This window comes from Bufo bufo, chromosome 4, assembly GCF_905171765.1.
Source record: "Bufo bufo chromosome 4, aBufBuf1.1, whole genome shotgun sequence".
Taxonomy (NCBI): Eukaryota; Metazoa; Chordata; class Amphibia; order Anura; family Bufonidae; genus Bufo; species Bufo bufo.
The window spans coordinates 540,673,389-540,693,168 of record NC_053392.1 but is presented as its reverse complement, the minus strand read 5'-3'; the positions used below and the strand labels follow the sequence as shown (position 1 = coordinate 540,693,168).

The 19,780-nt window shown below is 43.2% G+C and overlaps 1 protein-coding gene across 1 annotated transcript in view; it reads left to right on the top strand.

The window, feature by feature from the left end:
• The window catches only part of TASP1 (taspase 1), a 235,101-nt gene that overhangs the window by 191,467 nt on the left and 23,854 nt on the right, over positions 1-19,780 (top strand). The gene's annotated exons all lie outside the window — the stretch shown is intronic.

Sequence of the window (19,780 nt, the reverse complement as noted above, 5' to 3'; positions counted from 1 at the left end):
TCTGTGGACTCCCCATAGTGGCAGTTTTAGGCAACTGCTATAACCGTTTCAGGGAAAAGGGTGAAAGCTGATTTCCTGGGTCTTATTTCATCACAGACCCTACAGCAGTTGCCTAGTCTAGCTTTTTGGTAGGCACACCACTGCTCATATACAGGGTGATTCAAAAAGAAGGGTACACAATTATAACCTTGGTATGAGGATTCATAACTGAGAGAGCATAAACATAAATTTACTAACATGAAAAGACACACTATCCAAGTTTTATCTATATGCGTTTCTTTAAATGGACCGTGCTGCTCTAGAGCAAAGCAGAAAAAATCCTCCCTTCCAGATCACACAAACTTCCTTGGATATGGGAAAGCAGTCAGATCACTTGGATTCACCTTTCCTTTGGGAACCTTTGTGAGAAATCAAGGTTGCCACAAATAGTGAAGTACAATCACATAAGTTTAAACTGCAAGGTTTTATTGTACTTACAAGATAAAATAAGGTACCGTAGCAGGCAGTATGTATAAATCATTCACCCGACCCGGGTTTTGCTTTGAAAAGCTTCGTCAGGGGTATCTTCTCCGCCTATTTAGGGGCAGTCTTTATATGCCTGCAGATGGGAATCTACCACACCTCCATACAATCGTCATAGCCTATGCGGCTTAATACAAAAATTAAAACCCATATAGGGTACATAAAATACACTAATAAAATACATATTGCATAAAAACCTCCTTCGGGTTACCACATTAAATAGTTAACATAAAAAATACATCTGGACTGATCGCATAACCTTCTCATAATTAGAAATATCCACCCACCCCACATGACCACATATCTAGCCAAGGGGCAAATAAAAAGGGTTCACCATAACTGTACAAAGGAGGAGGATTTTAAAACGCAGAGTGAGACTATCAGTGAACGGTTTTTGGAAAAAGGATATTGTAGAGAGGACCTAGTGAAATGTAGGGAAGAAATAGAGAGAGAAAATGTAAGAGAGGGGGATTCGGTAAAAACAAAGAAAGATTTCCGATTCTCCTTCCTTACATAGTATAACGTCCATGTTGGAATAATAAAAAAATGTAATAAGAAAGAATTGGTCAACCCTGAAGAATGACCCAATACTAGGGAAGGATATTCTGGACCATCCAAATGTGATTTTTAGAAAAGCACCAAATCTACGGACTAAACTGGTGCACAGCTCTTCATACTCTGAGGGTGTAAGGAAGGGGAATAAATTTACCTGGTGTGGGTTCTGCTTGCCGTGCCGTAATAGGAAGAAAGAAAAGAGAAAGAGGGATACCCAGACTGTACATTCTAATCAGAGAGGTCAGGATTACAAAATAAAAGGATTTATCACCTGTGAAAGTGTAGGGATGGTCTACATGCTGGAATGCCCGTGTGGCCTGCAGTATGTGGGCCGAACCATGAGGAAACTGAAAGTGAGAATTCAAGAACATGTCCGAAACATCAGAAAGGGGCTTGAGACGCATAGTGTCTCTATGCATTTTAAAATCAAACATCAGAAAGACCCTAGCGGTCTGTTATCTTCCAGGGTTGAGCTGGTCAAGCCGCCCTGGCGGGGAGGGAATTCTATCGAGCGGATCAATAGGAGGGAGGTTGAGTGGATCTATAAGATGGATTCACTACAACCAAAAGGGATGAATGTGGAGTTTGATTTGAAACCCTGTCTTACCTGAGAGAACATCCTGTAGTACCCATTTGAGCCATTTGAGGACCTGTGGCAGCATTGTGGGAGGAACCGTATATGGCTGGAGTGAATCATGTGGGTCGTGACGCGTCCAGTCATTCATGGATGGAGGGAGGAAACCCTAGGATATGCATTTCACCATTGGTGGGAATGGACCGTATGGGGCATTACACGTTTGGCCATCCATGAATGAAGGAGGGCGGTCCTATGATGTATAATCCACTACTGGCTGGAATGAATCATGTGGGTTTTGACATGCTCATTGGTGGGAATGGATCACGTGGGGTATGACATGTATGGCTACCCATGAATGAAGGAGGGCGGTACTATGATGTGTAATCCACTATTGGCTGGAAATTATCATGTGGGTGGTGACATGTTCAGTTATATATGAATGAAGGGATAGGTCCCAGGAAGTGTGTTTTTTTTACTAATGGCTAGATATGTGGTCATGTGGGGTGGGTGGATATTTCTAATTATGAGAAGGTTATGCGATCAGTCCAGATGTATTTTTTTATGTTAACTATTTAATGTGGTGACCCGAAGGAGGTTTTTATGCGATATGTGTTTTATGAGTGTATTTTATGTACCCTATATGGGTTTTAATTTTTGTATTAAGCCGCATAGGCTATGACGATTGTATGGAGGTGTGGTAGATTCCCACCTGCAGGTATATAAAGACCGCCCCTAAATAGGCGGAGAAGATACCCCTGACGAAGCTTTTCAAAGCGAAACCCGGGTCGGGTGAATGATTTATACATACTGCCTGTTACGGTACCTTATTTTATCTTGTAAGTACAATAAAACCTTGCAGTTTAAACTTATGTGATTGTACTTCACTATTTGTGGCAACCTTGATTTCTCACAAAAGTTCCCAAAGGAAAGGTGAATCCAAGTGATCTGACTGCTTTCCCATATCCAAGGAAGTTTGTGTGATCTGGAAGGGTCACGCCTGACCCTGAAGTCTTGTGATCACTGATGTAGGCACAGTACAGTACATAAGCTCACCAGCCTTCAAGCCAGACATGAGTACGTCTTCACTGCCTGGCCCTGTCAGTCAAAGTGGTGGAGTCATGGCCATTTAGGAAAAGTAGCAGAGCCTCAAATGCAGCGAGATGCAATTGCACTGCACTCATTCCACTCAGGGGTGAATTAACATAAAATAAAATAAAAAGTCTCATTTCTCTACAATGGGGCCACCAATTGAAATGGGACTAACACCATTAAATATATTGACAAGCGCACATCTGACATGTAAGATGGCTTCATACCGAGCTATGTTGTGACAGATTTCCTTTAGAGAACATTTATCAGCAGGATCAACTGGTAGGGCTGACCCTGTTGACCAACCCTGGCTCTCCTGCAGGGATTTAAGTGGCTCAGCCCTCTTCCCAGATGCCTCATTGTCAAGGTCCTTGAGTATGCTGATTCCTGATACTCTTGTATGTTCCCGATTTATACTTCCTTCCTGGACTCTGCTTATCGTCTGATCCCTGCCTGCTTGCCTGGTCTCTCCTGTTACCGACCCGGATTGCCTGACTTGTGCCACCTACCCTGACCTTTTGCCTGTCTGACTACGCCTCTGCCTCATCCTTTTGGTACTGCACTGTTGCTCCTGGTAATGACTACGCCTGCACGTCTGGTACTTACCCAGGTATCTCCTGGTCCGCTTGGACCAGCTGCCACTGACTCTGTTCACGCTCTGGAGTAGCCCCTGGCAACTACCCTAACTGCTCCAGTCTATCCTCATCATTTGAGGCTCTAGTGAAAACCAGGTAGTTGCTTAGACACCCATCAGAGTATAGCCAGTCAGTGGCACAGTGGGTTCACACCCGCTGACCCATGACAGACAGAGCCAGTCATCTTCCTCCCACACCTGAACTGTACAGAATGCACAGCTAGGAAAGCAGGAACAGATGTATTGTGTACGCTCTGGTGAAAACTGATGTACGTATTATATGCACCTTCCTTAAAAGTTTTGAAAGAGTGACTATTTGAGTAACATACACAAGGTCAACTTGTGGAGAAGTAAGGAGAGGGGATGCAGTCGAGAAGTAATTTTGTATACATGTGTGTAGGCAGGTGACTGGGTGACCAAAGAGGAGCTCGGGTACACTAACCAAATCATGTGCAAAGTCATGAACACTTGTAGGATTTTATTATTTGGCCAGAACTGTGCTTAGAAAGCTTCCCAAACTTTTATGTGTATATGATATTATATCAGGAGACACTTACAGTGATGGCAGCATCGCACAGTTTATAGGCAAAGCAAAAATATTTTATCGATTTTCTCCTTTTTTAATACATATTTCCAAGCTGCCTCTTCTATTTAAAAAAACTAAATGAAAAAAAAAACTAGTCTGTCTTGCCGGGGGGTTTCATTCAAGGTGTACTTGTAAACCTCCAGACTTTACCCACATTTTACATCCGTCATATAAATAAATGTGACTTATGAAGTGAGGTATTTGGGAATATATTCTGAAGAGCTGTGTTTTTCACATGTGCCTGCCAGATAAAAAAGAAATTCTTCCAGCTCGCTAAGAAATTTGTTTATAGCTTAGCTCTGGATAATGTCCTCTGCATAAAGGGTAATTTTATCTATACAAAAATAGCAAAACAAGCATTTGATGTGTCATGGTGATATCTGAATGGTGATGTGGTTTCCAGTTACCCCCAATTCCCCCCCGAGGACTAAGAGGGATAAAACAAGTGCGCTTAGTTTGTGAAAGAAATCAAAATTGACTTGGACAGTTCTCTCTGACAGTGAGCAGATGCCGCTATTTACAATCCAAACTAAGATTTACATAAGTGTATTTAAAGAGATAATTAAAGCGGCCTCATGGCTTTTGTACGAGCTTCACATCGTGTGCAGTTGTGTAGAAAAAGAATGAAATAAAATACTTTGTTTCCGATTTTTGCCAACATGGAATTCCATCATCTATGTTACATTTGTACTCAAATTATGCTGACACCTTAATAGTTGGGGCATATGGTGAAAATTACTTGTAATGCGTGGTACCTGCTCTTTTCTGCAGGCTGCCCGCGTGATGAAAAGTTTATCCCAAAGAAAATAAGTGTGCACTCACAGGATGTGTTGGCTTGCTCTGCGCCAACTGGATTATTGGCCAAATTCTGAGAATTCTTTGAGGGAAAAGTAGCAGGTTTATCAAAACCGGTGGAAGGGAAAAGACTTGAGGGTACTTTCACACACAGGTTTCTGCTTCTGTTTTTTAAGTTTTTTAGTGGGGGGCTTTTGCAACATTTTTGGCAGGTTCCAGATGTTAGCTGACGATCTATGGGAAATATGAAAAGCAGGACATACAAGCCACCGGTGCTGGAAACTGTACAGTTTCAGATTACTGCAGCTCATCTTCCATTCAGTTGAGCCCTCTGTGCACTGTTCAGTTTCTGATGTCTGCAGCTGGCTAAAACAGCTGATCTGTGGAGGTGCCGGGTGTTGTAACCAAACCGATCCTGATATTGATGACCTATCCTAATTCCTGGAAAAACCCTTTAAAGTTTACCAAAACTTTCACCTACACTTTATTAAAACATACGGATAACGTGATAGACCTTCCATTCAGACCCCCAATCTATATCAGATCACAGAGCAGACCCCCCAATCTTTATCAGACCCCTCCAATCAGATCCCCAAGCTATATCAGATTTCAGATCAGACCCTCCAATCTTAATATGACCCCCTAATCTTTATCAAACCTCACATCAGACCCCCAATTTTTATCAAACCTCAAATTAGACCTCCCAATCAGATGCCCAATCTTTATTAGACATCAGATCAGGTTCACAATCTGTATCAGACCCCAAATCAGAACCCCAAACTTTATCAGACCTCAAATCAGACCCCTAAGCTTTATTAGACCTTAGATCAACCCCTCCCCCCCCCCCCCCCCCCCCCACACTTCCAATCTGTATCAGACCCCCAATCCTCATCAGACCACATATCAGACATAAAATAAATAAATAAGATTTTCCTGCACTCACCGCTCCCGGTTTTTCTACTGGTCCCTGTGCAGCACTGTGAACTGACAATGCACAGCATCAGGTCATGGTGCATGCCTACGTGCACTACATCCTGACACTGTATGGTGTCAGGACATAGTGCAGCGTGGGGCCCAGAAGACGACCAGGGAACAGTGAGTACACTCCCCACACCACCTGCATACTAATGAGCGTTCCCATAATGGAAGCGCTCATTAGTATTTGCTTTATAAGACACGCTACCATTTCCCCCCCACTTTTGGTACTACAGTACTTATTATATTTTCCAGGACGTCCTCCATGACAGCACCACATGGAGGATGTCCTTATTGAACTCTAAGGAACAGAAAGCACAGGGAGGTTAAAAGGCCCCTCCCTCCATCCATCACCAGTGTTCAACCTGTCCCTTACAGGTCAGCAGCAACAGAGAACGTTCCCTGTTGGGGAATGAAGACAGAACCACGAGACAGCCCTTGGGAAGATGGGGGATTCGTCCTCTCCTTCCCTTATGTTGGACTTAGCTAGCACCCCTCGTGGTTTGGGGTCCCCTGGCCTTACCAGTACCTCTTTTCAGCCACCGGGTCTGGTCCAGATGTCGTTTTCCCTAATTTTGGCTCTGGGCACTGTAATACTATCCTCCTCTGTCGGCCAGCACTCCAGTGATCTGGGTAGCGCTATACTGAAAGTCACTTGGACGGCCACCTCCTTCCAGCCAAGCCGGGCCGCAGCTTCTGACATCACTTCCATCCTTTAGAAGGGCGCAACCCTGTTGTTTTTTCCCCTATCAAACAGAAAAGCCATAGACAGCAATGCTGGAGTCCCCTGAGGGGTAGACTTGCATTGCTACAACAGGGTTAACTCTCCAGGTGGATCGAGTTCCCAATAAGGAGGAGGAGGAGCATCAGGAGCAGCAGCAGGAAGGTAGGACTATTTTTAAGTCTGCCTCGTATCAGACTGTGGTTGTACTTTATCATGAAAGGTCCTGGTTCTGGTCGGCCCGTTCCCATCCCAGAATCTCCTGCTCAGGGGCATGTGAGTGTTTATACCTGTACCAATGTTTGCTGAATGGTGCATATGATTTGTTGCTAGCTGATTTGTTTTTTTTCTCTTATTTTTTTAGGATTATAGAGGTGGTTCATAAGATGCCTTCAGGGCCTAAAAAGAAAGGGAAGAGGTGTGCAACATGTAACAAGAAGTTGCCAGACTCCTATACCAAAAAGCTTTGCAGTAATTGCAATGATTAGGTAATAAGGGAGGAACAGCCGTCTTAGTTAATTAGAGACGAAGTTCAGTCTTCAGGAGGCTAAGATGATTCCTCAGCCTTCCCTCTCACGGTCAAAGAAGACCTGGACTCTCTTATTTCAGCAGTTCGTCAGACTATGGAGGTAGAAGAAGTCTCCCAACCCCACTCAATACAGGATAAAATGTTAAGGCACTTATCATAGTAGAGCGGGAAGATGCAGAAAAAAGACTTCATCTCCTGAGAATTTAAGAATTGCTTGGTATTTAATCCAGAGAACACTAAGTTATGGATCAAAACCCCCAAAATTGACATTCCTATAGCTAAATTAATAAAGAAGACTACTTTACCGTTAGAGGATTCCTCTCAGTTAAAGGATGCCATGGACCGAAAGATGGACAGCCTCTTAAAAAAGATCTTGGGAAACATCTTCAGCCCTCATCAATACTAATATCACAGCCACATCTGTGGCCAGATCTTTATTTTTATGGTTATCCCAGTTAGAAGAGCACCTAAAAATGAAGACCTCTAGAGTGGAAATTTTGGAATCCATCCAGCTTCTGAAAATGGCTACTGCATTTGTTGCGTATGCCTCCGCCGAATCAATCATATTCACAGCAAGAGGCAGTGCCCTGTCTAACTCCACTAGACAGGCCTTATAGCTAAAAACCTGGTCTGGTGACATCCCTTCTAAAAACTAATTATGTACCATCCCATTTTCTGGTTCTTACGTATTTGGTCCTGTTCTGGACACCATCTTGGAAAAAGCTACTGATAAAAAGAAGGGGTTTCCGGAAGAAAGATTTAAAAAGACTCAGTCCTTTCAGAAACCAGGGTTTCGTTATCAGTCACAGACATATCTAGGAAAAGGCAAGACGAGCAGGTGATGTTTCACTAAAGGAGGAAAAGGGGGAGAGGGTTTCTCTTTAATCCCAGTCCATCCCAGAATAAACAATGACTGTCTTCCTGTGGGGGGGGGGAGACTAAAATTCTTCCTCCCACAATGGAAAGAAATCACAGGCAATCCCTGGATCCTCAGGATGGTAGAGAAAGATTACAAGATAGAATTTCCAGGCACTGCTCCAAGAAGATTCATCTTGACCAGTTTCAAGATCTCTACAAGCTCTTATTACTCCAGGCCAGTACCCTCAGAAGAACATTTTACAGGTCACTATTCAAGCGTATTCCTGGTAAAGAAACCCAATGGCACATTCCAGTCTATGCTAAATCTAAAATTCCTGAATCAGTGGGCAAAATATTGAAAATTTAGGATGGAATCTGTAAAACCAACAACCCAACTCATCTGTCCTGGGGCAGTGATGTGTACGCTAGATTTGAAGGACGCATATTATCATGTGCCAATATATTCAGAAGATCAAAAATTCTTAAAGGGTTTCTATCACCTCGTTTTGACATAATTAGCTATCAGACACTAGCAATCCGCTAGTGTCTGCTCTACCAAACAATGCTATTATAATACCTTTGTGTGCAGCTGTTCGCCTAAAAAACTTACTTTTATTGATATGCTAATGAGCCTATAGGTGCTATGGGGGCATCTTTTCAGCACCTAGAGGCTCGGTCTACTCACATTGTATGCCGCCCCGCTCGTCCGTTAAGCCCGCCCATCTCCTCTTGAATGCCATCCTCCATCTGAGCCAGCGGACGAATTCTCGCACACGCACGGTGCGCGTCTGTATTCGGCGCAGGCGCAGTGAATGTCTGACTGCTGCCTGCACAGACATCTCGGTCATCGGCGCAGGCGCAGTGGAGATGTCTCTGCAGGGAGCGGTCAGACATTCACTGCGCCGAATACAGACGCGCACGGCGCAGGCGCGAGAATTCGTCTGCTGACTCAGAGGGAGGATCGCATTCCAGAGGAGATGGGCTGGAGGGATGCGCTGGGCGGCATTTTGTGTGAGTAGACCGAGCCTCTAGGTGCTGAAAAGACGCCCCCATAGCACCTATAGGCTCATTAGCATATCAATAAAAGTTAGTTTTTTAGGCAAACGGCTGCACACAAAGGTATTATAATAGCATTGTTTGGTAGAGCAGACACTAGCGATCCGCTAATTATGTCAAAACGAGGTGATAGAAACCCTTTAAGATTTGCATTTCAGATAGGACCCTTGATTTCGCACTACGAGTTTGTGTCTACCATTTGGCCAGGCCTCTGCTCCGAGAATATTCCCAAAAATATTAGCAGAAGTAGTTTCCTGTTAACGGTTATTCTAAGCTGAATGTACCTGCGCTTATCAGATCGCAGAAGATACACAGCTTAAGGCCAGGCAAGTACCAGCTTGGGAGACTGGCTAGGAATCCCTGGTTCTGTTGACTTAAAAAAAAAAAAAAAAAAAAAACAGGACGAAATTTGCAAGGAGATCTGTATCCTACAATAGAAAAAAGTCTGGTCACTGAAAACAGCCATGAGAATAATGGGACTGATGACATGCATACCAACTGTTCCATGGAGTCCATTTCATTCAATGCTTCTTAAGAAAACTATTCGGACAAGGTGGAACAGAGATCCGAAAGCCTTGGACCTAAAAATCCATCTACCAGACAGAGTAATTCACAGTCTAGCATGTTGTTGGACAATTTCAGAAAATTTATCAAAAGAGGTCCCATGGTCTTTTCAACCTCAGATCCTAGTAACAACAGATGCCAGCAAGACAGGTTGGGGAGCACAAGTCCAGGACACTTCCAGGGTCTCTGGAGTCAGGGCCTATCTCTCCGGTCCTCAAACTACAGGGAGTTGAAGACAGTCTTACAGACGTTTTTGAAAGCAGAACACATAGTGAAAAGTCACCACATACGAGTATTGTCAGACAATATGACAACTGTTTCATACCTAAGAAGACAGGGGTTCAAAATTTCCACCCCTTCAATTCTTGGCAGACCAGATCTTCAGTTGGGCAGAAAGATCAGTTCTTTCAATTTCAGCCGTCCATTTAAAAGGAAGAGGGAATGTAACGGTGGACTTTTTGAGCAGATGTCCCATCAGTCCAGGGGAATGGTTTCTCATGAATGACATCTTTCATCTTCTGTGCAAGAAATGGGGAACTCTCCAGATGGACCTGTTTGCCACAAAAAAAAACAACCTGCATCTATGTCTTTTTTTTTTTTTCTGTAAATCCATGGGACGATCCAGTAGCAGTGGATGCGCTCTCTCAGAATTGCGATATGGAGCTTGCCTTTGCCTTTCCACCTTTTCCCCTGATGCCAGCGGTCCTGAAGAAGCTCAGATCAGAATCTGTAATCTTAATAATGATAGCTTCTTTTTGGCCAAAACAGTCATGGTTTCTGGTGTTGAAAGAGCTAGCTCTGGAAGAGCCATTTTTCTCCCTCCAGAGGAAGATCTGCTGATGCAGGGCCCTCTAAGGCATCCTCAGTCTCACAAACTGAAATTAACAGCATGGCTTCTGAGGAACAAATGCTAAAAGCCAGAGGTTTTTCAGACCGAGTCGTTTATACCATGCAACAAAGTCAAAAAAAATACGGCCATATATGGTGAGGTTTGGAAAAAGTTTTGTTCTTGGTATGTTTCTCTTGAACAGCAGGGCTCTTCTACTTAATTCAGAATATTCTTAATTTTCTGCAGGAAGGTTTTGATAAGGGTCTTAGTTCTAGTACTATAAGAGTACAGATTTCTGCCTTGGGCTACATGCACATGAACGTTGTTTGTTTCCGTGTCTGTTTAATTTTTTTTGCGGATATGATGTGGACCCATTCATTTCAATGGGTCCGCAAAAAATGCGGACAGCACACCGTGTGCTGTCCGCATCAGTATGTCTGTTTGGTAGTATGTCATCCTTTTTTTTTTTTTTTTCGCGGATCCGCAATTTGCGGACCGCAAAACACTTATGATCGTGTGCATGTAACCTTTAAGCTGGTTTTTAGACTTTCCATTAGCAGAACATAGATGGATTAAAACCTTTTTTAGGGCCATATCCAGAATTTGTCCTTCCATACAGAAGTCTGTTCCGCCCTGGGATTTACCTTCGGTTTTAAATTGCCAATGTAATCCTCCCTTCGAGCCTCTTAATTAATGTAACATCAGAATGTTGTCTATGAAAACTGCATTTTTGGTGGCCAAAACCTCTGCCAGAAGAATAGGAGAAATGCAGGCTTTATCAATCAGAGAACAGTATTTGAGAATCCTTGAAGATAGAATAAAATTTAAGCTTGATCCAGCTTTTGTCCCAAAAGTAGAGTCCACGTTTGATAAAAATCAAGAAATAATTCTTCTTTCATTTTGTACAGAAGAAGAAAGATTTCATACTCTGGACGTCAGACGTTCAGTCTTAGAATACTTGGACGCTACGTATCATTTGAGAGAGGATTCTGACGTATTTCTACTTTTTGCGGGGAAGAACAAAGGAAAACAGGCATCTAAAACCACAATTGCAAGATGGATAAAATCTACAATTCTCCATGCCTAGTCTTCTCTGGAAATGGACTTTCCCTTAAAAGTTACGGGCCATTCTACCCGTGCAATAGTGGCTTCTTGGGCGGAGAAGGCAGATGCCTCAATTGAACAAATTTGCAAGGCAGCAACTTGGTCTAGTTTTCATACATTTTGCAGACATTATACATTGGACCTTGCTGCCAATAGTAATTTGACCTTTGGACGGAAAGTCCTCCAGGCCATTGTCAATCCCTAATAAGTTGATCTGGTATTGCTCCATGTGGTGCTGTCATGGAGAATGTCCTGGAAAGTAGGATTTAGACCTACCGGTAAATGGTTTTCCAGGAGTCTGATATGACAGCACCCTCCTTTATTCCCTCCCTGTTTTTATTTGGTGATTATATAAAAAAAAATAAGAATAAAAAAAAAATTATATATATATATATATATATATATATATATATATATATAGATATATATTTTTACTATTTTTTAATTTTTTTATATAAGTAGGTTTGCATCTATCCTGGGGTGGTGATTGAAAAAGCACTGGTGATGGATGGAGGGAGGGGGCCTTTAACCTCTCTGTGTTTCCTGTCCCTTAGAGTTCAATAAGGACAATCCTCCATGTGGTGCTGTCATGTCGGACTCCTGGAAAACCATTTACCGGTAGGTCTAAATCGTACTTTTTATTATATAATATTTTTTACTTTAACTAGTCAAATAGACACTTGGGGTGTCATTTACTAAAAGAAATTCGCCTATTTTTGTCATATTTCTGGCGACGTTTTTCCGCTCATGCCAGGTCTAAAAAAAGGGGGCGTGACGTGAGAAGGGGACAGGCAGGCAGGCCCATCTCATTTATCATTTTCTACACCTGTTTTAGGCGTAGAGAAAATGGTCTAAATTTAAGCCAGCAAGGAAGCTGGCGTAGGTGTAGATTGGCGGTGGATGTGCCGAAGTTATGTAGAGCAGCACCTTTACATAATGACCCCCTTGAAGTTCAGATACCTTAATAGGACTTAATAAATGACCCCCTTGAAGTTCAGATACCTATAGCTTGTGTACGGAGTCCCCTGGGGCTGCACTGAGCGTTGGACAAGCTGAAGCATAACTGCTTTTCCCTGTACCAGTGCTGCTCTGCTAAAGCCTGGCATAGATGACTTTTAGCAAAGCGGGCACAGGCAGGAGGAGTGATGTGCTATGCAAGTTCCTGCCCTGTGCTCTCTCTGCCTCAATCTGCAAATAGACAGCATAACACATCGCAGAGCTATAGGCGCTAGGAATAGTGAAAAACATAAAGTATACTAGAAATATTCTTTTTATCACATTTACAACAGGTTTTAATAAACTGTTGGGGAAGGTTTATGTACACTTTAAATGCAACGTTAACATTTTGGCACATTATTGTATTAAAACTAAGCCAACAATCTGTGGTATAAACTATGTACACTAGACAGTCCATAGATGTGACCAATTTATTATCCAACAGCAGCCACTGTGATCAGTCTGGTGCAGTTTACATTGTCTTACACATTTAGAGAGTATTAGGAAATCTGCCACAACAGGGGAGATTTATTGTCTCCCTGTGCCATGAAAGTGGCGTTAAAAAGTCAAAAATCATGTGTTTGCAAATTTTTGCAAGAAAGTCGCGGTTTTTATGCTGCCCTCGCCACTTTTCAGAAAGAGGGCGTGACCAGGGCAGAAAAGGGGTGTGACCAGCAGCTGTAACAAATTTATCTTTATTTACGCCAGCTCTCTGAAAATTTCTGTTTAGTCGCATGGACTGCCAGAGAATGTACAGTCGTGGCCAAAAGTTTTGAGAATGACACAAATATTAGTTTTCACAAAGTTTGCTGCTAAACTGCTTTTAGATCTTTGTTTCAGTTGTTTCTGTGATGTAGTGAAATATAATTACACGCACTTCATACGTTTCAAAGGCTTTTATCGACAATTACATGACATTTATGCAAAGAGTCAGTATTTGCAGTGTTGGCCCTTCTTTTTCAGGACCTCTGCAATTCGACTGGGCATGCTCTCAATCAACTTCCGGGCCAATTCCTGACTGATAGCAACCCATTCTTTCATAATCACTTCTTGGAGTTTGTCAGAATTAGTGGGTTTTTGTTTGTCCACCCGCCTCTTGAGGATTGACCACAAGTTCTCAATGGGATTAAGATCTGGGGAGTTTCCAGGCCATGGACCCAAAATGTCAACGTTTTGGTCCCCAAGCCACTTAGTTATCACTTTTGCCTTATGGCACGGTGCTCCATCGTGCTGGAAAATGCATTGTTCTTCACCAAACTGTTGTTGGATTGTCGGAAGAAGTTGCTGTTGGAGGGTGTTTTGATACCATTCTTTATTCATGGCTGTGTTTTTGGGCAAAATTGTGAGTGAGCCCACTCCCTTGGATAAGAAGCAACCCCACACATGAATGGTCTCAGGATGCTTTACTGTTGGCATGACACAGGACTGATGGTAGCGCTCACTTTTTCTTCTCAGGACAAGCCTTTATCCAGATGCCCCAAACAATCGGAAAGAGGCTTCATCGGAGAATATGACTTTGCCCCAGTCCTCAGCAGTCCATTCACCATACTTTCTGCAGAAGATCAATCTGTCCCTGATGTTTTTTTTGGAGAGAAGTGGCTTCTTTGCTGCCCTTCTTGACACCAGGCCATCTTCCAAAAGTCTTCGCCTCACTGTGCGTGCAGATGCGCTCACACCTGCCTGCTGCCATTCCTGAGCAAGCTCTGCACTGGTGGCACTCCGATCCCGCAGCTGAATCCTCTTTAGGAGACGATCCTGGCGCTTGCTGGACTTTCTTGGATGCCCTGAAGCCTTCTTAACAAGAATTGAACCTCTTTCCTTGAAGTTCTTGATGATCCTATAAATTGTTGATTGAGGTGCAATCTTAGTAGCCACAATATCCTTGCCTGTGAAGCCATTTTTATGCAACGCAATGATGGCTGCACGCGTTTCTTTGCAGGTCACCATGGTTAACAATGGAAGAACAATGATTTCAAGCATCACGCTCCTTTTAACATGTCAAGTCTGCCATTTTAACCCAATCAGCCTGACATAATGATCTCCAGCCTTGTGCTCGTCAACATTCTCACCTGAGTTAACAAGACGATTACTGAAATGATCTCAGCAGGTCCTTTAATGACAGCAATGAAATGCAGTGGAAAGTTTTTTTTGGGATTAAGTTAATTTTCATGGCAAAGAAGGACTATGCAATTCATCTGATCACTCTTCATAACATTCTAGAGTATATGCAAATTGCTATTATAAAAACTTTTCCAATTTCCAATATTTATGTAATTCTCAAAACTTTTGGCCACGACTGTATATGTGTGTGTGTGTATGTATATATATATATATATATATATATATATATATACACACTGCTCAAAAAAATAAAGGGAACACAAAAATAACACATCCTAGATCTGAATTAATTAAATATTCTTCTGAAATACTTTGTTCTTTACATAGTTGAATGTGCTGACAACAAAATCACACAAAAATAAAAAAATGGAAATCAAATTTTTAACCCATGGAGGTCTGGATTTGGAGTCACACTCAACATTAAAGTGGAAAAACACACTACAGGCTGATCCAACTTTGATGTAATGTCCTTAAAACAAGTCAAAATGAGGCTCAGTAGTGTGTGTGGCCTCCACGTGCCTCTATGACCTCCCTACAATGCCTGTGCATGCTCCTGATGAGGTGGTGGACGGTCTCCTGAGGGATCTCCTCCCAGACCTGGACTAAAGCATCTGCCAACTCCTGGACAGTCTGTGGTGCAACGTGACGTTGGTGGATAGAGCGAGACATGATGTCCCAGATGTGCTCAATTGGATTCAGGTCTGGGGAACGGGCGGGCCAGTCCATAGCATCAATACCTTCGTCTTGCAGGAACTGCTGACACACTCCAGCCACATGAGGTCTAGCATTGTCTTGCATTAGGAGGAACCCAGGGCCAACCGCACCAGCATATGGTCTCACAAGGGGCCTGAGGATCTCATCTTGGTACCTAATGGCAGTCAGGCTACCTCTGGCGAGCACATGGAGGGCTGTGCGGCCCTCCAAAGAAATGTCACCCCACACTATTACTGATCCAATGCCAAACCGGTCATGCTGGAGGATGTTGCAGGCAGCAGAACGGCGTCTCAAGACTCTGTCACGTCTGTCACATGTGCTCAGTGTGAACCTGCTTTCATCTGTGAAGAGCACAGGGCGCCAGTGGCGAATTTGCCAATCTTGGTGTTCTCTGGCAAATGCCAAACGTCCTGCACGGTGTTGGGCTGTAAGCACAACCCCCACCTGTGGACGTCAGGCCCTCATATCACCCTCATGGAGTCTGTTTCTGACCGTTTGAGCAGACACATGCACATTTGTGGCCTGCTGGAGGTCATTTTGCAGGGCTCTGGCAGTACTCCTCCTGTTCCTCCTTGCACAAAGGCGGAGTTAGCGGTCCTGCTGCTGGGTTGTTGCCCTCATACGGCCTCCTCCACGTCTCCTGATGTACTGGCCTGTCTCCTGGTAGCGCCTCCATGCTCTGGACACTACGCTGACAGACACAGCAAACCTTCTTGCCACAGCTCGCATTGCCATCCTGGATAAGCTGCACTACCTGAGCCACTTGTGTGGGTTGTAGACTCCGTCTCATGCTACCACTAGAGTGAAAGCACCGCCAGCATTCAAAAGTGACCAAAACATCAGCCAGGAAGCATAGGAACTGAGAAGTGGTCTGTTGTCACCACCTGCAGAACCACTCCTTTATTAGGGGTGTCTTGCTAATTGCCTATAATTTCCACCTCTTGTCTATCCCATTTGCACAACAGCATGTGAAATTGATTGTCACTCAGTGTTGCTTCCTAAGTGGACAGTTTGATTTCACAGAAGTGTGATTGACTTGGAGTTACATTGTGTTGTTTAAGTGTTCCCTTTATTTTTTTGAGCAGTGTGTGTATATATATATATATATATCACTAAATTCAGCTTCTCTCCCTGGCAGGTCAATGTTAACTAAATACAGTCTATATACACTATTACTAGTCCCAAAGGTGACTTCCATGATCCAGGGTTGATATTACAGGCCTTAAGTGCCCTAGCTTGGAGTCCCTTGTCTCCGCTCCACTACACTGGAGCCTCCATACTCTGCCTGCACACCCAAGTCCATTGACTATCTGGAGCTAATGCACAAGCCAAGGCGTACACCTCTCTTGACCTGGGAGCAGTAACCTGCTACCGCTTCTCTCAAATAAATCAGTTTCTCTCACCTGCCACTTTGACAGCGAGGAAGATTCCCTCTCCTCCCAGGCTCATCATCCGCTCATCTATAGACATCCTTATAGGTTGTACACCTGCAGGAAGATATACTCTTGCTCACTCTCCAGAAGCCCCTTAGCCTCATGAACTGCTCTGCCACTGTAGCCCTTCTCCATGTCAGCCTTCAGTGGAAGAAGACTCCCTCTCTCCACACGTCCTGGGCCACTCCTTTCTAATGTGACCATTGTTGGTTCACAGCGGTCACTGTTACCACTATTCTCAGTCACGAGCCTTGGACTTTAGTTCAGGCCACCACACTTAGTCTTCCTTTCGTTATGCATTCATGGGATGTAGACTTTCTTCAGCTTCTCTCAGGATTGGTCTGTCTTTGGGTCCCAAGAAGACTCATTCTCCTCTCACACTTGATCTGTCCTCAGATCAGCCCTATGTAACCTTTTGGCTGCTTTGCCTTTTCTTCCCAGCTTCATCCATGTCTAGCATCCACCTTCATTGGGTGAGGTAGGAGTGACTACATATCATCAGGAATGCCCCACCTACCTTATCAAGATGCTGTCCTTTTGCTATTATTCAGCCACTCTTTCCTTTCACTGTCCCAAGTGGAAGAGCAGAGTACAGTGTGGTGTACTAGCACCGTCTAGCAGTAATTGCAAAGTGCAGTACCGCTGCTGTTCAGTTTTGGAGGTTAAGCAACCCCTTTAATCATGGGACAACAGCTCTTCTTGAATAATTAATTTGCCTTTAGTAACTTGCTGTGAGAAGTTGAAAAACATTTCCATGCAGAATATGACTACTATCTGTGTTGCTTAGTAGTAAGATGTAAAACAATTGGTATTCATTTAGAAGTACATGAAACGGGTCCATTCAAATTCATTCTTGGTTTGGTTCCAGAGAGCTGAGGAATGGGTTGGGCAATATCAAGTTCTCACACAAAATACCTATCTTGCAGAGTGTTTGGAGGTGACCGATTTTGGCTATTTCAGTACATTTCTTCCATCCTATTTCAAGCGCATCTCTCAAACTCTATAAAAGGCTTGGGATGTCTTCCAAGAAGGCAATGGCTGGCTTAAACACTTGGAGCTCTCTAATCTGCAGGTGATGGACAAACCAATGGCAGATGTAGTTTTTTTAATCAAAGTACAGACAACCGATGTTTCAGGACTAAGTATAAAAGCCATGGCATAATTAGATTTGTGGAAACACATTGGTTAAATGTTAATGCCCTGGACTGCGATCTGTTGAGCAGTTAATCGAACAGTGAAATTCCTGCAAATAAGATGTTGTATATACACAGAAATAGTCCAAAAATCGAAATATTGCAAATGCGGATGTGTCACTGATGGGTTCTTTTATGATGTAGCCAAGTTTATGGATTGTGGCGTTGCCATAAATATTTGTGTTTTAACGTGTTCAGAAAAACTTGGACCTATAATGAGCAGATAAACTATGGTTTATTAATGTAGATAAATCTTCTCCCCACAAGATTCAGTTGTTAGCGCATTTTCCCCTTGAACTTTTGAGATGTTTAGACTGTAGTAGTATAATGTACTTTCTTTCATATTTATCTTCTAGCACTATGAATTATGATGGGTCCTGTATATGTATTTACAAACCTAACAGGCCATTAAGGGTGCAAAAGTACAGTTGTCTGTACATTAAGAGCCCAGACACTGGTGTCATACAGATCTCAACAGGCGACAATGGTGAGAATTGGAGCAGTAGTATAAAATATTTGGAATATGCAAGCATAGCAGTCATGTCCGAATGTACTTGCTTAAAATTGCAGCCAGGATGATGGGGGTTGTTAGTTTACATGCAATGATCAGCCATACTAATAAAATCACCTGCCTAATGTTGTTTAGCTCCCCCTTGTTGCCACCACAACAGCACGAGGGATGACCACGCAAGACCTCTGAAGGTTCCCTGTTGTGTATGGCTCCAAGACGTTAGCATTATATCTTTTAAAGGGGTTGGCCATGCTGATCCCCCATACTGGCCAGACCTGCAAAGAGAAGCATACTTGCCTGCTCTCCACTACTGGGTCCCGGCTCCTTCATTCCCTGGCCTTGCTTGGTTCCCGACTCTGTCAACATCCGCTTTGATGCAGCTGTAGCCAGTCAGCTGTGGCAGCAGCGGTGACCTTGCCCCTCTTGCATCACATGACTAATTAAAGGGAACCTGTCATCAACTTTGTGCTGCCCATACTAACGGCAGCATTAATTAGAGACAGGTGAGTTGATATCAGCGGTCTGTCATTTATAAGTTAAAAGTAAGTGATTGCCGAGAACCAACATCGCAATCTCGGGCCTGGAAAGAGTCATGGTCATCTGAGAAGAGTCATGGTTATTCATGAAGCTTGTTCTCTCTGCCCACCTGCTGATGATTGACAGTCTTCTACCTAGTTTTCTCCCTTTCTCGCAAGGAGAGAACTGCCAATCATCAGTAGATCGGTGAGAGAGCAGGAGATTATGAATAACCAGGACACTTCACAGGTAGATTTGACTCTTTTCAAGGCCTGGTCTGCAATGATTATGACGCTGGTTCTCAGCAACCACTTACTTTTAGCTCATGAGTGACACACCGCTGAAATCAGCATTTCTGTTACTATTTTATGCTGCCCTCAGTGAGGTCGGCATAAAGTTGATGACAGGTTCCCTTTAACACGACGCAAGTCGGATCTTATATGGTCAATGTCCACCTGTCATTTAATGGCTAGTTTCAGCTGGATAACACACTATGTTGTGATCTGATCATCATCTTATGCAGGTTTCCCAACATAACATTGAGAACAGCATACCCCATGAGGAGATCTGCAGAATCTGCCCTAGCGCTCTTTTTGAATCCAGAATTTACTCAATTCTGGGGCGAGTGTTCTTCTTGCTTAAACGAAGGTGTTCTTCTAATCTAAGTTGATGCTCAGTGTATATTCTTAGTTCTTAACTGTAAAAAAAAAAATAAAAAAATGTATTACATGGATGTGTTTGCACATTGTGAGCAGTATATACACCTTCATCCTTCTGAGGTTTGGAATGTAAAAGTGAATATAGCTTTACCAGTTAAATATATGTTTGATAAACTATCCAAAAATTTTAGTGTGAAACTGGTTGAGTATAGCAGAGTAACTAAATATTGGCCACTTCCACTC